At 32.6% G+C, this 22,111-nt stretch overlaps 1 protein-coding gene across 4 annotated transcripts in view; it reads left to right on the top strand.

Annotated features, from left to right (window-relative positions):
- Window positions 1-365: 365 nt before the first annotated feature.
- The window catches only part of LOC105838214 (glutamate receptor ionotropic, kainate 2), a 260,580-nt gene continuing 238,834 nt past the window's right edge, over window positions 366-22,111 (top strand). For 3 of the 4 annotated variants that reach the window (XM_036283083.1, XM_036283086.1, XM_036283085.1), the window contains exon 1: window positions 367-861. The gene's annotated coding sequence lies outside the window, so the exon portion shown is untranslated. Of the gene's footprint in view, window positions 862-22,111 lie in introns of all 4 variants that reach the window. The other variant, XM_036283084.1, reaches the window with a different exon arrangement.

Here is a 22,111-nt window from a genome sequence, read left to right on the forward strand (position 1 = left end):
AGCTTATTCCTGTCGATAAACGCGAGCCGATCCATTAACAATCCAATTTCTCACGCCTCAAGGAAAGAACTCTATAAGGAATTAACCCGCCGACAAACTGTCTTCTCTTCTCCTTGCGACCCTCTTCGGCCTCCTTCAGGACAGTCCAGGCGGTACGAGCGCAATTCGCAGTCTCCGCTCGAACGAGGCAAATGGAACGCAGAGGGCCTCTCCCGTAGGATCGATAGAGTGGTGGGGGGATAGCTCTACCGAGCGGTCGAGAGGAGGACGATGTGTCGGAGGGTTGAAGCGAGATGAAACGACGAGGAGCCGAGGTCGCAGGGGGTGGAAGAGATGAGGGCGCTCCGGCGGCTTCCGCGTCGCGCCATGGTTGCTGCGAGCAGCATCGGCGTCGGCGTCGTCGTCGCGGTGGTCGTCCTCGTCGCCGGCGAAAGCGGCCGCCACCAGATCGTACACGCAGCGGCCAAAGGCAGCCTCCAGCGCTCGGTCCAGTTCGCCTTCCGCCGTCGCTCGGTTAAGTACGTGACCGTCAGTGCCGGTGGCGTCGCGACGCACGTCGTTTCGTATCACTCGTGCGTACCCGCGTATCTGTCGACGACGTATCACTGTCTCGCGGAATTAAACCACGCGGATGATGCATGGACTATACACGCGATAACCTCCGGACAATCCGCCTCCAGAATTTATGATCGATGGAAGGGTAACGAAACCCTTTCCCGAACACTTTCGCGAACGTTAAGGACATTGAACCGACAATTTGGAAACGAAGAAAAAGGTGCGAAGAAACGGACGGAGTGAAGAATTTCTTCACGGGAGAGTAGTGATAGTCTCCGGATCGACATCGAATCCTGGCCCAGAAAGGTACAGGAACTTGTCGTTTGAAAGTGCGAGTGTGTCCGTAAATATTCACGTGATTTGCTACTTGCGTTTAGGGGATTGCAGTGTATTGCCTTATTTATAACATGATATTTCTACTGGTTAGAAAACACAGAGAAATGCAAGAGACTTGTTTTCTGAAAGTGCGATTGTATCCATTCTCTTATTGTTAATTTAACACAATGTCCTATTCGCGTTTGGAAAGTTGCGAGGTCATTTCTTTCTTCTATTATTTATGAAGCTGTCGGAGAGATATATTCAAATAGTTTTTTTTAATCCAAGAATGTGAGGTAGAGTTTCTCTACTTGCTTCTAGTAATGTCTGACATATTACATGATCTTTCTACTAGTTTTTAGATTAAGTGATACAAAAAGTTATTTTCCGAAGTTGAAAGATGTTAATAGATTAATTCATGTCTTTTTTACTTTTTATATATTATCGAAGTCATTTTTTTTAACTGGCTTACTTTTAATACATTTTAATACTAACGTAAATAAAACAGCTCCATTCTTAATAATTTAAGAGTCTTACATTCGCGCTATTCTTCATTTATATTTGAAAACGTAGTATCTTGAATTTGTTAACAAATATTCATACTGGTTGATTGATTCATAAAACTATATAAAGTGTCAGTTTTAAGAAAATACCAGACTACGTCAGTCGATTAACGTACTTTGAATTTATACAAAATTTTATCTGCAAAGTTTTCGCGCCTAATTTGCATCGTGTGTTCTTACTGACCCAGAAATATAGAGGAAAAATATTGAATTTTTCAGAAACGCGAGAGTGCTAATGTCTTAGAATTGCGACGTAATCTTCCACTTGTAGGTTCTTGTCAGGTCTGATCAATTCGTGATGTTTCTACTAGCTGTGGAAGATCGACAGTTTCTAGATAGAACACGCTAGCGAAGTTGGTGTCTACAAAAGCGAATGGGGTTCTAGAGACGTGAAAGGGAAACGAAAGTTTTCGATTTACGATTGAAGCTTTGGCGTCGAACGGGGAACTTGCTCATTGTACATTCCTTTTGTTTTGTAGGATCACGAACCTAGAAATAGCCTTTGCTCTCTCGAGGAGTATTCACAATTCCCAGTGCACTTGTATGTCGACACCCGTGTGTGCTCGCAAGTGTACTTGTTCTCAAAGATAAGGTTTGAAAATATTTTCCAAGATCAACTTTTATTCATATCCAAGTCCGTTTCCCAAGAATATTTTTTATTTGTTTTTATTACAGTTGCTTAAAATTAAACGGTTTTGAACATAACAGTGAACATAATAAATACTCTAATAAATCTCTATTTAGCCATAAATTTTTTGCTAATAAACGCATTGTAAATCGTATCTTCAGTTACGTTATTATCATAAAATATTTAAGCTTAAATTTTAAAAACTTTGATTAAAAGCCTCTATTTAAGGTATCCAAACATCTAACAAAACCTTATCTCTCGAGATAAACTTTTATTAATGTTTACTTTAATAGAATATTAACTATGTATAGAAATTAATTTGAGGGTTAGTTGCTAGAATACGTAATGTCGAAAATTCAAAAGTTACAAAGAATGATATTGCGTTCAGCTAACTTTTCGTCAAGGAAAAATCGCCGCTAAATTCATCAGAGGACACGCTTTTGGAGTTTGATGCAAATCTCGTGAAACGCCCCGTGGTATTACATAGGAGGTGAACGCTCTCTCTCGTTCGGTACTGTCCTATATTTGCGCTTCGCTCGACGAAGACAGCGGAGCGACGCTTTTAGAAAAAAGCGGAGTAACGCGGATCGACGTGCACTCTCGGATCCTCTCGCATAAATAAGTCGCATTTCACGCGCATACCAGTCTAAAGCCATTATCATTCGCGCGCTCAGGGCGCGTGGAAGACACAACACCGTTGCCCTCGATTTATTATCCTCGTCCACTCCGCCGGCGCGGCGTGCCGCGGAAATGACGGGACAATGCCAAAGTTCGTGAAAATACCTCGAAACTCGTCGGCTTTCCCCCCATTTCCTTTCTCGCGAGCGTGCAAGTGACCCGGTCGCTGAATTCACCAGACCGCTTTGCATTCCAATGAATATTAATCGAATGCAATTATTAAACGCAAATTGGAACTCAAACAGCGACCGTTTCGTCATCCCTTTTCCCGCTCTACTGCGTTAGAATTGCCCGGATGTCCGGGTTCATTCGCACGCATCTGTCTATCTGCGTGTGAATTTGATTTCGAAAGCCATGCGAATATGAACAAATCTCTTGATACTGTCGAGATTTCCCAAATCTGACATTTGAATCTCAAAGTAGAGGCCTTGTTTTTTCATTGTTTTCTTCTTTAATGAAATACGAAAACGTGTCAGTAAAATCGCTTAAAAAATGTGGACAGCAAATGGTAGACTATATATGACAATGTTAATTTTAAATAATAATTATTATTATTCAAGAATATAATTAAAAAAGAAAAGTATCTTTTTTTATTGTAATTTAAGTTTAAAAATAGATGAATATTTCTTGAAAAAAAAAGATTTTTTTTGTTTTGTGACAACTTGAAGTTTTATTAGCGTTCATATAGATTTGTCATTGAATTTGAGGGAAAAAAGATTTCTTGCAGTGCTCATTAAGATTATTTTCCGTGAATTGTCGGTTTAATTTTCCAATAATTATTGTCATTCGCATCGATTAAATTGCGCGTCCGATTAAAACGCATTAGCAAAGCAAATTTTATTGCGCTCTACAGCCTATTTAGGCTACGATCAACAAGTGACGATGACAGTAATTTATGCTTTATAGAATCTTTCGATTTCTTGGTTTGTAGGTGAGTACGAAAGAGAATGTAACTTTTTCTTTTTTTTTTATTTACTACATCTATATGTAGCAAAATACTTGTGATTTTCTATTAAATTATCTAAAATATTAAAAAATAATAAAATGGAAATTAAATTATAAAGGAATCAAATAGTCAATTAATCAATATCAATTTTTCTAATGTAATCAGTGAGAAATAAAAATTTCAACTTGGTACATTCTTCTATTAATGTAAAAATTGAATCGTTATTTTTCGAGATACAGATATTGCAGAATATAACTTTATTTATAATTTAAAGTTTAATATTTATCTCGAATGTTTTCAATGTATAACGATCATTCGTCTATTTTCTTGTGCAATAATTTCTGTTTAAATAATTATATTATAAATACATATATTGATTAATAATGTGAATTTTCTACGCAAAAGTATAAGAATTGATTCTTTCAATGTAAGATCGATATTATTAAAGTACAGACGTAAAATTAAGACATAGAAGTGATGTTTGAACTGACTAGGAATTAACATTTAATTATGATTTGTGAACGATTTCTCGTGAAAATTCGAAATCTCGATTATTTGTATTGGATGAGGATAGGGACACAAGATGGGCATCAATTAACATCAAATTAATTAGCCACGGGGATGAACCGACTAGCTTCTGTCGAGCTAAGACAGCCAACTTGAAATTTAACTTGCGCATCGCATCATGGTTTCAACGTTGCCGACGTGAACTACTCGCGTCAAGATGGATCGCGCTAATGGATTAACGTTTCTACGACGTGTTTCATTTGTGTGCGTGCTTCATTAACGAGATGAAAAATTTAATCAATAAATTTGCTGATGGGTGAATAAAATTTACTTAATTCCATGCTATATTAAAGATATGTAAAAATCAATCGCGCGGCAGCATTAAGTTAAATCTGTACTATTTAAATGCACTGGTATAATTTAATCCTTTGAGTTATGGGACTTTCATCTTTTTCCGCTCAATTTCTAATTATTTTGACGAATTTTTTGGTTTTAGATTATAGGTTTTTTTTCTTTTTGTACAGTACACAAACAAATGTAAAAAAGTAACCAAATATTTTTATATGCATAATTATTATACAACAAATAAATAGTTAAAATTAGTTTTTTATGAAAAAAATGCATTTTCTACTAAACTATTATTAATATTAAAACAGAAATTTAAGTCTTATTTAGGACACTCTAAAGTATTTTTTAAAGTTTTCCCAAATTTTTTTGCTATTTTTTTTATTATAAATTAATAATCTTTGAAAATACGGAAAAATAAATATTTGGACTGCTACATTGGATTAGCCATTTGAATTTTAACATTTTGACTTTTGATTCGTAATTAGTGACCAAAAAACTAAGTTATAATTATATAGGTACAAAGTTTAAAAAATCGATTGATACAAAAATTTGTGACACAAAAAGTTAATGTAATTTGTATTAGAAGGTAATTTATTATTTAATATTTTTTTTATTTTAGTTGAGTCTCCGTTTAATCGATTAGACACTCGCAAAAGACTTATAATACATACTATGTGCAATCGATTCATTTATCATAGTAAGAAATATTACCAAATCAGTTATCTCCCACAATATTCCATTTTATTTTTAGGATTCGTACACATATAGGATTTGTAAATGTGAACGTATTCATTACGATCGCAATTCAAGCATTTCTGTATGGATTTTGTGATTTTATTTCTTAATATCAACTTGATTTCAAATGTACTATTGTTTATGTTTCAACAGATTTTTATGAGTTATTGTTTACTCTGAAGTAATTACAAATGCATGAGCATTTTGCAATCAGATGCAGTTTAGCAAAATTGGTATGTTTGCTTGGAAATCAGTACAACAGAGTACGATTTATTATAGATTAGTCGTATCATTAATTTAACAATGATAACAAATATTTTGATGCTAACTGACAAATTGACTGATAAAGAGAGAGCATATAAAGAATTTATTGAACATTTAAACAAACTATTTTGTGTAATTATTGAAGGCAGATTATAATTTCTGATTATTTCATTTTTTATTGTTTATTACTTTTTAATTTATTTTTTTATCCTTCCTCCTTTTCTCTTATTAAATTTTCTTAAATTAAAAGTTAATGCCACTTGATCTTTCGAGAAATAATAATATGTAACATTTATACATATATAAATCTAACATTTAGATCTATATAAGTATAATGTTACATATTTATTTATTACATATTCACAAGGAAGAAAGAGGTTTTAAATGTACGTGAAAAGAACAATAATAACACGAACCTAGATTTGGCAATCTCGATGGATTAGAGATACATGTCAGAAAAATTAGTATTCCATTGTAGCGTTTAACGGGCGAAGTTTGCCAAGCAACGATGATAGTACTTTTCCTTTTTCTTCTTTGTGGGTGGCGTAGCGGCCATCCATCGTATGGCTGTTTATTTCACGTCACGCTTCATATTAACGTGCCATTTGAGTCTCATACCGCTCTTCTTTACTCTGACAACGCAACGTTTACATTGTCATACAATCACGAGTGCAAGACGCGTAGAAATTGCTTGTGGAAATTAATCAAGGAAAACAGACTTTTCCTCGGGGTAAGCACGATGTATTATTAAACGGAATTTTCTCGCACTAGCTTTGCATAAGTATAATGTCGCACGGTTTTGATTGTTGTCAAGTCAGCGAGCTCTGCATACTTAATTAAATTTAATATCTCTAAGTGATAATAGAACTAATACAGCGTAGCTGAGAGAACTACGGGCGAAATAAACATAGATTTCACGTCATGCTCTAATCAATGTTTGTGTTGCGCCAACGTCCAAATGGTGAAGTCATATTTTACACTTGTATCTGTGCAAACTGACTTTGTCAAGTTGCATACCGTCGCCGCGCGCGCGCGTTTCGCGTCATGCTTGACGTTAACAAGACGTTTGTGTCTGTCACGAGCATCACCATTGGCTTCAGGCAGATTTATCCGATGAGGCGTTTACACTTCCCTGACAGCGTAAGGTGACGTTTAGATTTTCATTGGACGAGGAAAATTGATTAATTCGTTAGTGCCAAATCCGTTTACATAAATATATCTATATAAAAGTTACAGAGAAGCTATATCGGTATAAAAAGGATGAATATTTTAAAGAGAAAATTTATGCGAGAATTTTTAATACAAATCTGCAAGCTCTGAAAAGTTATGAAAAAAATTTTTTTACTTTTATAGTATTGTTGGATGTTTACGATTCTGAATGGAACATGAAGATTTGATATAGCGCGTTTAGTGTTTTATATGACGAAGTTAATCCAAGAATTTCTCAGAGACCAAGTTCCCTCAAGTGTACACTGAAACTTTTGGCAGCATTAAGAAAGCAGCAAGAAGAAGAAATAAACTCGTGCGAGCAAATGGGGTCTCAAAGAAGCTCATATATAATTGCACATATTCTTTTCTTATACTTTATTTATATTTCTTATTCCTTTGAGAAACTCCCCACGAAAGAAGACAGAAGAAAGAGAAAAAGAAGAAAGAGAGAAAAAAGTTAGAAATATTTTTTAAATTGTATTAATATTGTATTAAATATAATACGTATATGTTACGTATTATTTATTTCAATCAGATAAAAACTTAAAAATTTAATGTGGTGTGCAGTTCTTATGAGTTAGAGATTGTTAAAACTTGCACAAAAATTAAGAACTACCACGATTGAGAAATGGCACTTTTATTTTTTATATCGTAATGGTTCAATATTCAACTTTAAAATTTAAATAACTAATATCTCGTGAGAGAAAAAAGATTTAATTAAAGGAAAGATGTTTTAAATGTTGTAATAACTCTTGATTAAATCAGTTGTACATAGATACATTGATATCACAGATAATTATTTTATACATTTTTGTATATCGAGACAAAGCATTTTTTTTTTTACATTTCTTGTTATCATCGAATATACTGATGAAATCGGGAATGGTTAGTTTTGGTATTCGCTTGCTGTTTACGTTCCCAGAGTTCTACGTTTACCCGCGCAAATGCCCCGGCCATCTAAGGTAACGTTCACGTTTCGATGCCAATGCAAGCTGACGCTCGCGTTTTCGTAAACGGCAAAATTAGTTACGCGGAACAACTCCGTGATGGCTCGGTCGCGAATGACATTCCCCATTACGTGATACGAATGAGCGGTTTGTTGCGTTCGTTTTGCGATTGTTACGGGATCCGAAATGTCGTCGGTTTTAAAGTCCCTTCGAGTTACAAAATATCTGTAAATTCAGTGATGCTGCGATGAACACGCGACTTTGTACGGACTTTGTAGTTAGACGCGGATGCGTTGGTTTATTTGGCTACCCTTAAATGAAAGGACAGTTTCAGTTGCGCTCCGCTTACACGACTCAATTTTCCTTCGTTTCAAATATAAGACTTTAATATTAAGGATAAAACGAAATGAAAAACTGAAAGCTCTTAATCAAAACTGGTATATAACTACATGTACATGTAATTTTATTTTCATTATTGTGAATAATATAATAAAAACTTATATTCTCTTCTTTTAAAATAGCGTAATTTTATTATTTTTTATAGACAAAGGAATATAAAAACATAAAAATGAATCTAGTCATACATTTGTAATGGCTACTGGCCAATGTGCCCATTCAATCTACTAAAAACGATGCTTTCATGGGTTTTTTCTCTATTTTGCTTCCATTTAAAATTTTATATTTAGAAACAATGAAAAATAGAGTTGCATTGTTTATTAAAATATTGTTTCCATCTGTATATAGCAACGCTTTAAAGCCTGTTTGTGCGTTATAATCACCGTGATATAATAGCTAAATTTGGATTGGCAAGTTGGATAATATCTTCCAATATGGTAGGCCCATTAGCATTATACACACAAGAAAGGATCATTATCGGTGGAGCGTTTCTTCCGGTTGACTGCTCGCTTTTTTTTTGACATCTGGAACAAGCCGTCCGTTTCAACATATCCGCCGGAAATCACCGCAAAATCGCTTGTTTTCCTGCGCGTCCGCGTTTCTTCACCGGTGCAACGAAAAAAATCCACGTTGGACAGGCGGCACGCCAATCGAATCAGCGTGGAATTAATGGCACCGTGTGGGACGATGGTGGCTGCAAAAAAGGGGAAGAAACAGATTTTCTCGCGGGAAAATCAGCTCCATGAGCGACACGCGCGCAAGCTCGCATAGCACATTGCGTCTCTCTCTCTCTCTCTCTCTCTCTCTTTCTCTCTCTCTCTCTCTCTCTCTTTCTCTCTCTCATTTGCCGCGAATGCGCACTCGCGTGGCCGAAAGGGCTTAATTGAATTTCTCTTAATTAACTGCCTTCGTGGCGCTACGATAATTGCAACGCACGAACTCTCCCATTACCGTAATTGTGGGTCTAATTAATGTAGTCCCGCTTGTTCTTCGTTCCGCTACTGCCGCTCTCCCGGTCGGCGGATTAAATTTTTAGGCGAATTTTCAACACAGTCCTTCACTCGCGGGCCGCGCACGCGTATCGCGAGATCATATTTACTGATATTCATGTCTGGTAAGATCTTGCAAGAAGATAAGATAGGCTTTGACGGGACTGAATCTATTACCTTCCTTTTGCTGAGCTAAACTGTTGTTCAGCTAATTTAATATTAAACAGATCTTTTTTATATACATACAGTAACAGATAATTGTACACGGAGAAAATTTTATAGTAAAAATTATTATGGTAAACAGGAAGTGCGGACCAAGGAAGAAATTACAAAAATTTTTACTATGTTTTTTATCAAATTATTATAGTATTTACACTATTTATGGTATAAATATTATGGTATAATTTTTTTAAGTTTCTTCTTATAATCCGTAACTACTGTCGTATATTATAGTAATTTTTGATATAAAATTTTCTGTATGTAAATTTAATTTAGACATCTGATATAAATTTTTTAATTCTTTACGTTATAACTTTACTAACTTTGCATTATTTTAATGATAGATTAATTTTTTATAAAGTTATTCAGAAGACGAAATTACATTTAGAAGTTTTCAAAATTTTGTTTGTGTAATTTATATTCTAATGAAGACTATTTGATCAATTACATACAGTATGTAGCAATTGAAATTAATTATTTAAAAAATGGAAATTCAAATCTTAATTTATTTTGTTTATATTAAATTGAAGTATATATAAAAACTATATTTTTCAATGTGAAATATTTCTAATATACGAACATACAACACTTCACCGAAAACATTCAACAATACAAAAAATTTCTAGCCGGAACAAAGCAATGTCGCAGATTTACAATGTACATCTCTTTTCGTATTTTGTCGTGAAAAGAAAGGAAGGGAACGATATATGCCACTTTCTATCCTTACTGGCCGAATGGACTTGAAAACGAAGAAACGACGAGGCTCTCTTGGCGATACACCCGATACACCCTTACGGAAAGAACAAATGGAGGTACCGTCGTCGTTCGACGAGAGTCTAGTACGTAATGGACGATTACACTGGACGCGCCGTATAGTCGACGTAGGGCGAGAGAGATTTATGAGACCGCAGGAATTGTACGGCACGTAACTGAAACGAAAAAACGCGAAACTATTCGCCCGTTTCCGCGACTTTGCCTATTTTTGCGTTACTGTGTCGACTACACTCCTGAATCTAATCGTTAAAAAGTCATACATTTTTTTGAGAAATAAAAAAATTATTCTTTGTGCTGGGAATATCCGACTGCGTTGTAATGACGAAAAAATGATTTGAGAGATGAAATCGGAAAAGTTTTCCAATAGCAAGGGTACTCAAATATTTAAACTCTGTTCTCGTTTTAGTTTTATAATATTCTACTCGATGTGCTATTAAAATGTACCACGTTTCAATTGTTTTCAATTGATTTATATGACAATCATAGACGTAGGATATATGTATAGACCTCGCGTTTGGCTAGAAAGCTGTACAAACTTTAGAAAAAGACAAGTAACATTCTTTCATGGTGTATCTTTTTCTGTCTATCAATACTTATTCTACGAATTAACGAAGGCTTTTTTCCTCCTACTATGTATTGTTAGACAGAGAAATGACTACCATGAACTAGGCTCACTTTCTCTCTAAAGTTTGACCATGAGCAAACAAAGGAAACTTAGGAAATGCGAAGTCTATATATCCTACGTCTATGATAACAACATACACAGAAAATACTAGTATTAAATTAAAACTAATGCAAGGTGTGATAAAAAATACGGGGACTTTTTTATTAACTCTAGTCAGAAATGAAACTGAACGAAATTAACAGAAGAGTAGCGTTCATGTATCAGTAACGCATTTTATTTCAACTCGAATCAAGTAGTATGTGTTTCAATGTATGTGTATTGATCAAGTAGTATGTGTTTTATCATTAAAAATAGAAACATTGTGTTTCTCGCTTTCTGCGTTTTTTTAGTTAAATTTAAAGTATTGAATTTGAAGAACAACAAACGTGCATAAAATTTTGTATAAAATTCGATAAAACTGATACGGAAACGCTGCAAATGTTGAAACAAACACATTTAGTGAGTCTACCATGACTCGTTCCAAAGTGCACAAGTGGTTTAATCGGTTCAAAGAGGGAAGAGAATCAATTGAAGACGATCTTAGGCCAGGAAGATCGTCCATGTCTACCACTAATGAAGTTCGAGACAAAGTGTACCAAATACTAGAAGGTAATAGTCGGTTGACCTTAAGAGAGATAGCAGAAGATGTCAATATCTCGTATGGCTCATGCCAAAGCATTATTCAACAGCATCTCATTCGTTGAACTTCACTGCGACGTTAGGCCGTACACGGTGTTATTCATAAAGAAATTTTTGGCGCGTAATTCTATCCCGCAACTTCGCTGTACTCACCTGATTTATCACCCGTCGACTTCTTTCTATTTCCTCTCCGGTTGAAACGAGTTTTGAAAGGGCGGCATTTTACTACGTAAGAGGAGATTATAAAGATTATGCTTTCTCGGTCGCGTTTAAAGACTGGCAAAAACGGTTTCATCGCTTGCATTGCGACCGACAGGACTTACTGTGAAGGGAATTCTTTATATGATTCTTGTAGATTTAAAAATAAATGATTTTTTTTAAATTTTTGTAATTTTTTAAATTGCATTTTATACATTTTATTTAACATTATTTTATATATAAACAAGAAACTATATTCTTTATATATGTATGAAATTATAATAATTTTGCTTATAGAATTTAATCTTTTTTAAGAATTTGATTATTTTAAATGTCAACAAAATATTGTTTTTTTCAATATTTTTTTAACAATTATCTAAAGAGTACAATATGATTTTATTAATAATAACGTTTAAAAATTCTTAATTCAAACGTATTATTTTCTGTCCTAGATTTTTTCTTTTCAACTTATTAAAATTATTACTGAATAATAAAAATATACTTTTTTATGAAACTATACACACAATTTTTCACTTAAGCAAATTAAATTATGTCTAATGCTCTCATTTTAATACATTTTGTCTTTAAAAAATAAAATACTATTAAAATAAAAATGTTCTTTTTTTCTGTGCGATATAAGAAAGTGATTTATTAACATGTGCATTAAGATCCTACAGCCAAAATGTGCGGTATTGCCACACCGTAAAATTATAATGATTCATAATATTGTCTCCGTGATTTATTTGTAGATATTGATTCATTTCGAAATGATTCGATGAATAAAACGATATAATGCAGATTTTATCTATGCACGCGTCGTCATAACTCTGATGTGTTTGTATATACATGTGTTGTACCCGCAAACTTTTTATTACTCTACATATAATTGCGTGCTGTGATAGATATTTTGCATGCATTTCATGTAAAATTCATGTAAACTTTACGGGATATTAATAGTCACAATATCGATAAACTGCACAATATATGAATTTATTTTATATCACGATAATTAGTTTTTCATACATCATTCAATGTCGATTAAGATATAAAAATTATATTGGCCATAAACAAGAGATTTAAACAAGAGAACGGATCAAAATAAATGGAAATACGGGACAAAATAATAAAATTCTACCTCTAATTTCATTATTTCCTTTCAACGCGATGAAAAATTATTTTATACGTTACTTTTATTAATATTATTTTTATTATCATAACAATATATATATGCATATGCATATATTTTATAATAATAAGTTGATAAAAAAATTTGAAAAATTTTTTTTAGATAGATAAAAGATAAATTAATTTAACTTTATTAAAATTGTATTCAAAAGTGTTAAAATATTTACTTTTTAAAATAAAACACATTTTTTATTGATTGAAAATTTTTATTTTAGATTAAATGGGGTAGATTAGAGACAATTTTAAGTATTTGTTACGCCTGTCACGAAATCTTGAACAAGAATTGACTTATAAGAGTAATACATAAATTAAACATTATTTTATATTAGGTATAAAAAGTGGTTTCATTGAATGTTTTTTATTGAGATATTTTGAAACTTTGGTACCGCTTAATGAAACGGCATTTATGGTTGGCATCGACATATTGATTCCGGTCTGCAGTATTTAGCATACCACATCGATAAAAATATAGACAGGTGCGTTTTCGAGAGTGCGCGTGTCACACTAGTATTTTTTAATTAAATGAACGAATGCGTTAGACCGTAGGCGAAATGTGACAAGGGACGATAAACACGTTTTCGCGCAGCGCGTAATTACGACAAGTTGCGGCATTCATCGTCATTTGACAAAGAAGCACCGCCCGATGTTATTGCGAAACGAAATATTGAACCGCTGTGAAATAAACCGACTTCGATCGATTTTTTATCGGTGAAATGTTCCACTCTTGTTGTCGTAATTATGGCTTTCAATATTATTGCCGGTACAAAGGTAATTGCTTGATTAATTCTTTAGCCTTGTAATCGATCAGTCTGCTACATTGCGCGAGAAGAGATTTCAATGATCGGTTAAGCGCGATCGATTATTCGCCTGCTTCTATAATATATAAGTATCTCTTCATCTCGTTAAATTTCTTGTATAATACTTTTGGTTCATATAATTAAATGGTCTGCTATGACGATCGTTTAACGAACATGACGAACGGATTAATATTAGACTCGTAACATAGATATTATTTTATATATTAAATAAATGTGTATGTATGTGTGTGCAAAAGTTTTAGTTTTGTTTTTAGAGATAATATTACTCTTGTTATAATATGTCAACTTTACTGTTACAATATGTCAAAATTATTGAGTCATTAAATGTTAAATTTATACTAATAAGAGTGCGCAAAGAGGCAGGTTTGGGCCGCCTATGTTGTAGTACAGCTTAGACCTAACTAAGTCATGTACTATTTTTTAATATTTGCAAAAATTATGGAGTCATTAAATGTTAAATTCATACTAATAAGAGTAATATATATATATAGAATGTATATTTTAATTATATGTACACGGAGAGAATTTTCTCTTAAAAATTACCCTGAAAATCGTGGTAATTGTGAGACAACGTAAACCTTGGAAAATTTTACCATACTTTTAATAAAATTTACAAAAATTTAGTAAAGTTTAGTAAAATTTTAAGAAAATTTGGCTAAGTTTTAGTAAATTTTACTATACTTCTAACAAAATTTACTAAAACTTAGCCAAATTTTCTTAAAATTTTACTAAACTTTACTAAATTTTTGTAAATTTTATTAAAAGTAAAATTTTCCAAGGTTTACGTTGTCTCACAATTACCATGATTTTCAGGGTAATTTTTAAGAGAAAATTCTCTCCGTGTATATAATTTTTTCTATATTTATTATATTCACCAAATCTGCCAAAAGAGTAGCGCTCTTTAATGACAGATTTCCTACTTTTAATTTTCTATGAATTTTTTAATATTATTAACGTTGTGGTAATTAAGTTAGAACATTGAGAATGATTGTGACGCAAAATGCAGTGCGATATTAAAGCGGGGTGTTAATTGGGAAGCCGCCGTGACACGACAAATGCAGAGGCCGTCGTTGCGCATTCGATATAATTCATACGCTTAGCTGAAAATTAATTGAACTGCCGAGCATTGATATTGGCAGAGAATCATCGGCCCAGTTACTGAAATCTGACGAAATTTCGATGCCGTGCAATCGAGCGACGGTTCTCGCGCCCACGTAGAACGCGCCAACCAAACATTTGTTGATATTACAACGCATCATGCGTGTCCCTGTTGTAATTACATGTTTGTAGTACAGAATCACGTCCGTGGTCATCTTACGCACACACGAGGATAATAGAAAATAAAGGTAAACTCTCTTTGCGCTAGTGACACACGCTGCATTAATTACGATGAAGATCGTAATTAATGCAATGTGAATATCGCAGCTATACTCATCTTATGGTGTCAAATTAAATTAAGTAATTTAAAATTTTAAAAATTTAAAGCTAAATGAAAAATTTCTTTCCTTGCAAAATATTATAATTAAATACATTAAATAGCGAAAGTTTGTTCCACATGTTAATTTTACAAGTAAACTTTAATAAGATTCCTATTTTAGAGTTGCAATCACTCATCAAAATAAATGACATCAATAATAAAGTGTGAAAGATACAAGTTCGTTTTTATTTAAAAGTTTACGTACAAAAAATAACGCGCGTAATAATTGTATCTTTCACAAACACTGAAAAATATTCAAATATAAAATGTCGTATTTTTGTTTGCCGTATTGCCACTCCATCACTTCGGTAATTAACGCGATAACGCAGCCGGTTGCGGTGTCGGTCGCCGCCACGCCGAAAGTGCAACCCGCTCGATATCGCAGCAAGGAGCTAATTAAATGCGGGCGTAACAGCCGCACGCTTTGATGCTCATCGCTATCGGCCGATGTTTGTTCATTTCCGCGTTCGTCCATAAAGAATGTAAACTCTAATTGGAATTCCATTACCATTAGACGTGCCGGCGGAGCCCCGCGCCGCACTACTTGTTCTAAACTGTATTTCGCAGATTAATTAAAAAATGTTTTGCATGCAGAACGCAACGGAAAGAGCGGTACACCCGGCGCGTGTTCGTCTGCCGTTTTTCATCCTCGTCAAAGGAGACGGCCGGCCGCTCGGTCCACAGAAGCAGGCTTTATATTTAAAATCTAATTTCTTGTTTTTTTTTTAATACTAAGAGAGTATCTGAAGCCCTTTTAAGCGCTCACCTCGTTAACGGTCCCGCGCTTCCATTCTCTATCTTCTTTTTGCCACATGAGTACGAGATTACAATTAATTCATACAATTAATCTACCTAATGTTGCGTATAACTGTAAGGGAAAATATTTTATGTTATATCAAGGATTATTTATATTTCTCCCCGGGGAATCTGTTTTCCACATGTGGTCAGCGTCTAAATGTGTTTACTGTACGCTTGAATATAGGTATTTTATATACAGGTATTTTATATAGGTATTTTATATAATCTATCTTTATTTGATTTTTGCTGTTAAAGATAAGAGTTACAAACAACGTAATGTATAGAAAACAGTTTTTTTAATATTTAAAGTCATTTAAAAAATCAAGCTTTTTCCCAATATCAATTGAGGATTATTGGGACGACTATCAAACGAAATTTTCACATATTCACGTCCATCATCTCACAATGAAAGTAACTTTCGCAAAATCGCAGTAGCACTGAAAATGCCTTTTCCTCTTGCAATCGCGCATTGTTCCTCGTTCTCGTAACGACTCATTCCCACCCTCCCAAGCGGTGGACCTCGTTGAAACGTTGAATTGTAGCTTTCATGCCGGCCGCTCGTAAAGAATTTACCTGCAATTTCCGACAGCCTATCCGTGAATGGAAAGGTGGGGTTTCAATAAAATGAAGCGTGACTCGTGGTACAGCTTGGCACGTGCAGCATGCAACATGAGTATATACTCGTTTGAAATAACGAGAAATAGGAAGAGAAATAGAGAGGGAAATGCGGATCAACGGGAGAGGAAGATCAAAATATATATGAAACGTAGAGTGGGCAAGTCAAAATACACTCTATAATAAATTTCTACTTTTATTCAACTACACTTTCTGTTATTTCGACGATGATTATCGAGTCGACGGTGTTCAACGAATAAGCAAAAAAAAAAAAGTTCGCTATTCGCGCGGGTATCAGGATGAAAGCGTGCGATAAGCAATCGCTCGATAGCCGCGGCATCGGGGATCGATAACGCAACGAGCCCAATGATTTTCAACATGTTTGCGGCGATGACCAGCGAACCAAGCGACCGGTAGCCCGGTTTCATGCACTCGCGCGTAAATCGCGACATGTATGACATTAAAAAACCAGCCGTACCGGGTTATAAATTTCCAGGGATACCTATACAGCTTTCGCGTCTCCCCAAACCCCATCGTGCGTGTACAGTTCGCACATGACTACCGACGCAAACGGAAATTCTGATCGACGTTTTGATCATCTCGCATGTCGAAATAAATGCTCGATTAATTCTATAATTATAAGATTATTGGGATAAATAATGCATTGTTATTACTAATTATTAAAATATGTAATCAATCTTTCAATTAAAAGAAAAAACAAAATTTTGTGATTATTTTGTATTCTTAAATTAAAGAATCTATATGAATATCTCAATAGGTATTTTAATGTTAAAAATAATAACAATTAACGCGTTTATGCTATTAATATAAGTTATTATATATTAAATTTGTTTATTAATTTAAAATAACGCGAATCTCGTGTTGCACTTAACATTGTAGCAGCGAGTTATTCAAACACAATATCATTTCATAAACATAAATTATATCATAATTAATAAAAAGTTTCGAAAATTATATTAACAGCATAAATTTACTTAATTAACTATTATTGTTCTTACTACACAGACATCAAAATACCATTATTCATTATTTTATCTTACGCATATAAATAGTTACACATTATAAAAATATTTCCATTATTTCTTTTTTGATAACTTTACATGTATTTTTTATAATTCCTTTCATTTAAAGATCTCTTATGATTTTGAGGTTTTGCAATAAAACTTGATAGAAGATAGCAACGAGAGACAGCAGTATTTCATTACTTTTTGCATTATAAATATTCATTTTGTCGCTTTTTGATTTAATATTTCGTGAAATTGTTTCGTCATAGCCACCAAGCTTAAAATTATTCTGATTGATTCTCTTTCTTGCAACAGTCAACTAGAATATTTTTAGTTGAATTGTTCAAATGGAAATACCGTGAGATAAATCAATATTTGAGGATTCTTTCTTAATCAAATTTTATTACAACTCATCACACTTTAATTAAAATTTTCCATTAATGACCTAAGTAAGCAAAAATTTTAATTAAATTTAAAAAAATCTTTTGACAATTATTTACAAATTCAAATATTACATATTTATACTACATAAATTTTATTCTATATATACGCCTTATATCTTTTCAAAATTGTTGAAATAACAAAAAATTTAATCATTTTTATTAGAGGGAAATCCATTCGAAATTGACTGAAGAATTAAAAAAAGAACGATAACAACGAAATTGGTCCCTACGTTTTCCTGGTTCCTCTTTTCCATTTCTTTTCTTCGTTATCATTCAGCAGCAAAAAGAGAACATTTTATTTGATAGGGAACAGTGGCTGATTGACCTCATCTAGTTGCGAGCACGACCCTTCCTGCCCCATTTCGCGCAGTAAAAGAACAATAAGCGTCATAATAGCGAGGAGCCTCGCTAGTGATTGCACCGAAAGTTTGTGACTTCGTTCTGGAAAGGTAAAGAGTTATAGCGAGAAAGAAATGGCGGAGAGAGAAACACGAACGGTCTTCGTCGATGAGATTCAGTGGGAAAGGTAGAGGGGAGCGAAGGGAAATTGCATTTTAACTTAATCGGGAGGCGGAACTCGAAACTTTCGCGACGAAAACGGAGTGGCAAAGTCCTGTCGCGCTGTAATCGAATGATCGAGCCGGCATTAAGTCAACTATCGGCTAATGGACCGGGAGTGCGCGGATAAAAAAAAGCGCGGAGCGAATACCCTACGGGTCATTGGAAGGATGGTCTTAATGCAAGTACACCTGCTGCAAGTAGAGAATTATTTTCTATTGTACGATTAACAGCGTGATGAACGGATAATACGTGCATCTGAGATAACAAAGTGAAACAAGAAAAGGAGACGATACCTGTATATTCATGATTACAATAAAGGCAAAGAGGGAAATCACCGCTATTGGAACACCAATAAAAATTTTTATCATTTGATGTCTGAAATCTCGTTTCAAGGAACTCTATGCATAATTTTTGCATATATAGCAGACGAAAGATTTTATTCTATTAAACATGCCAAAGCTAATTTTATTTTAAATCTAAAGGAAGACAAAAAGGCAAGATTGCTTAATAAAATTGTTTACATTCCCGTTGTAATTATTCGAACTTATTTCTGAATTACAAAAATATTTATATTTTAATGGTAATTAATAAAATTTTTCTAAATGTAACTAAATTATTTATTTTAAAAAAAGTTTATAAAAAATGAGGTTAAATATGTAAAGCTGTTATTTTTTATAACTAATTTATTCTTTTGCTTTTTGTGCTTATACTTGACTTCTGTATATTTTACACTATGAATATTTACGAATGTTCAGGTTTAGTTAAATTTTTGATTTTGTGTAAAGAATTTTTTTAAATATTTTTTTATAGAAAGAATAGGCATATTTAAAATTGAAAATTTGAAATACTTTGCGCAAATAATATGTTACTTAATATGGATAAATGTAAAGTAACGCTTACTGAACGTAATAAGCGGATTATTAAAAGAGATTACATTTTATACGACGTGAAAAGCTTGATATATCCAATCTATGAACGAATATATTACGCTTTTTGCCTTTGTAAATTGGTGTCATGTATTAATATTTGGTAATTTTTATTAAATAATTTTTTGGCTGGATACACTCAATTATCAGTTTTTATATATATAACTTTATTTGTCAATAAATCATGGAGTGAAATTGATATAATTTTTCATCTAGTTTTAATTGTGTAACTGTGCGGAATGATTTTTATGCTTATATTTCATTATGTTTATTTCCAGACAACGTGTATGAAAACACAACATCTGAAATAAAGCGTAATGTAAATGAATAATTTTCATAAATTTTGTCCATTGTTTCAGTGACTAATTTAATTAAATTAATTCTTCTCTAGCGAAAATTATTGTATTTATAACATTGTTGTTATTTAATTACTAAAAAAATTGATGAAATATTATTTGCCATGTTTGATGTTTGATGTATTTGTTTGACGTATTTGGAAAATGATTGTTAAATTGAAGAATTTATATACACGAAATTTATAAAAATTATTTCTTTATATTTTGCACTTTTTTCCATTATCAATATTAAAATATCAATATTGAAAGATTTCTAAATTCATATCTAAATTTCCGTTACAAATATGTTTCTTAATGGAGTCCATATTTATTCCAAATCGCGAAAACATTTTAACTTATCTGTTGGTGATATTAAGAAATTCCCAAGTGTGTCGTACTATTTCTTGACTGTTTATGTGTTTGTTCGTGCTTTAATATTCGCGACTATGTAACGCCAGGACACTCTTGGCTTTTTCCTTTCATAAAGTTCTTCCGTGACAATGTTCACTGTTTTGTACCGCTTAAGCGATTCTCCCTTGTGCTACAAAGCTATGTACGACTATTTTACATTACCTCGAATACAGGCGCTTCAGTCAGCGATTTATGAGCTGTAAAATGTACTTTCTTCATGACAGCTTTAACACGAATTTTCAAGATTACTATACTCTCTCGATTTATAATGCAGTGCAAAAATTGCCGATAAAAATAGAGTTATTTTAAAGGTATACAATATATTTTTTCTTGATATCATTTTTTATGGTTATTTTGTCAAGTATAAATATAAACTTCTTTGGAATAATTTTGTTATCTCTTAATACACATATATTAGATATATAATATAATAATATAGTATAGCTATACATATAATTATATAGCTTTTTGCTTTTTAGTTATAACGATAATGTATTCTTGGCATGACTTTGTATTAAATATATTATAACGCACGCGCATACACACATACACATACACGCACAAAATACAAGTCAAATATAAATTAAAAATTCACTAATTTATTGGAAAAAATTGTTATTGTTTTGTGATATAAATATTACTGGTAGATAATTGCAAGCAGACCTGACAGGCATTCCACATTTTCCATAGAATGAAGCAAGGCAAGCAAGGCAAGCAAGGCATAAACAAATATTTGTACACTCGAAGACAAGCTAGCAATCGGTGCAGCGTGATATTTTGATTCGATTTGGCGGTTCGCGTTGACATTACGCGCTTCGCATAATTCGTGCGGACATCCAATTTGTGCGTGTGATGAATACATCAGGAATATAGAGGAGGAGATGTGTCAAATAACGCGCTATATTGCGCTATATTGTTTGTAAACCGAATGTCGCAAAGAATACTGTAAACAAAGCGATTATATGCAAGCACATAATTATTATTAAAGTCAAATTAGTTGGATTTTCTTCATTAAACTGGGTGAATATTTTGAAATTATTTCGATAAATAAATCCTCAGAAAGAGCTGCTTCAGGAAGAGAGAAGTGAGATTAAACGCGTTTGATTGGCAATCGTTGTTTTTGACAAACGATTAATACGTCATTGCAATTAATGGAACGTCAGCCTTAATGATCTAACATGACATCCAATTATATCACCAAGAGGGTAACTTAATGAACAACACATACAAATTACATCCACATTAGATGTAAAAAAAGATATAAAACCGATCTTTTTGCAATTTTGCAAAAAAATTTCTTTTTTTTTAATTCTATATTCTACATTAATGTTATTTTTGACGTACACATACTTATGTATATTTTATACTTTTATATATTTATAGTTTTTTATGCATACATAAAAAAACATTTACTTATTGTAAAAAAGTGTTTAATTTTTAAATATCAAATTTTTTAATTCTATTTCCCAATTTTTAAAGATTAAAAAATCTTAATTTTAAATACTGTTTAGATTTTTAATATTAAAACAGTTAAAACTGAAATCTTTTTAGCTTTAAACGTTTTAGTGTGTTAAATGTAAAAACATTTTTATTTAAAAACAAATAGAATAAAACATTTTAATATCTTAAAATTAAACCTTTTTTTAGTATTAATTTTATATTTTTATTTAGATTTTTAATATACATATAGAGAAGTATGATAAAAAATATTTTTTGAAAAGAGAAAAACTTAAAAGGATTAAAAAATATACAAATGATTTATTCAATTTAAATATTTTAATTTAAATACTAATTTAATACAGTGTTATAAATACTGAGCAATTGATTAAATAATTGTAAAGCAAAAAAGAATGAGCTTTTCTAACAAAAGAATTTTGTTTTTTTAGTAATACAATTTCTCAAGTATCTCAAGTTATTTTACATTTCTGCCGTATAAATAGTTA

The sequence above is a fragment of the Monomorium pharaonis genome, chromosome 2 (assembly GCF_013373865.1).
Source record: "Monomorium pharaonis isolate MP-MQ-018 chromosome 2, ASM1337386v2, whole genome shotgun sequence".
NCBI lineage: Eukaryota > Metazoa > Arthropoda > Insecta > Hymenoptera > Formicidae > Monomorium > Monomorium pharaonis.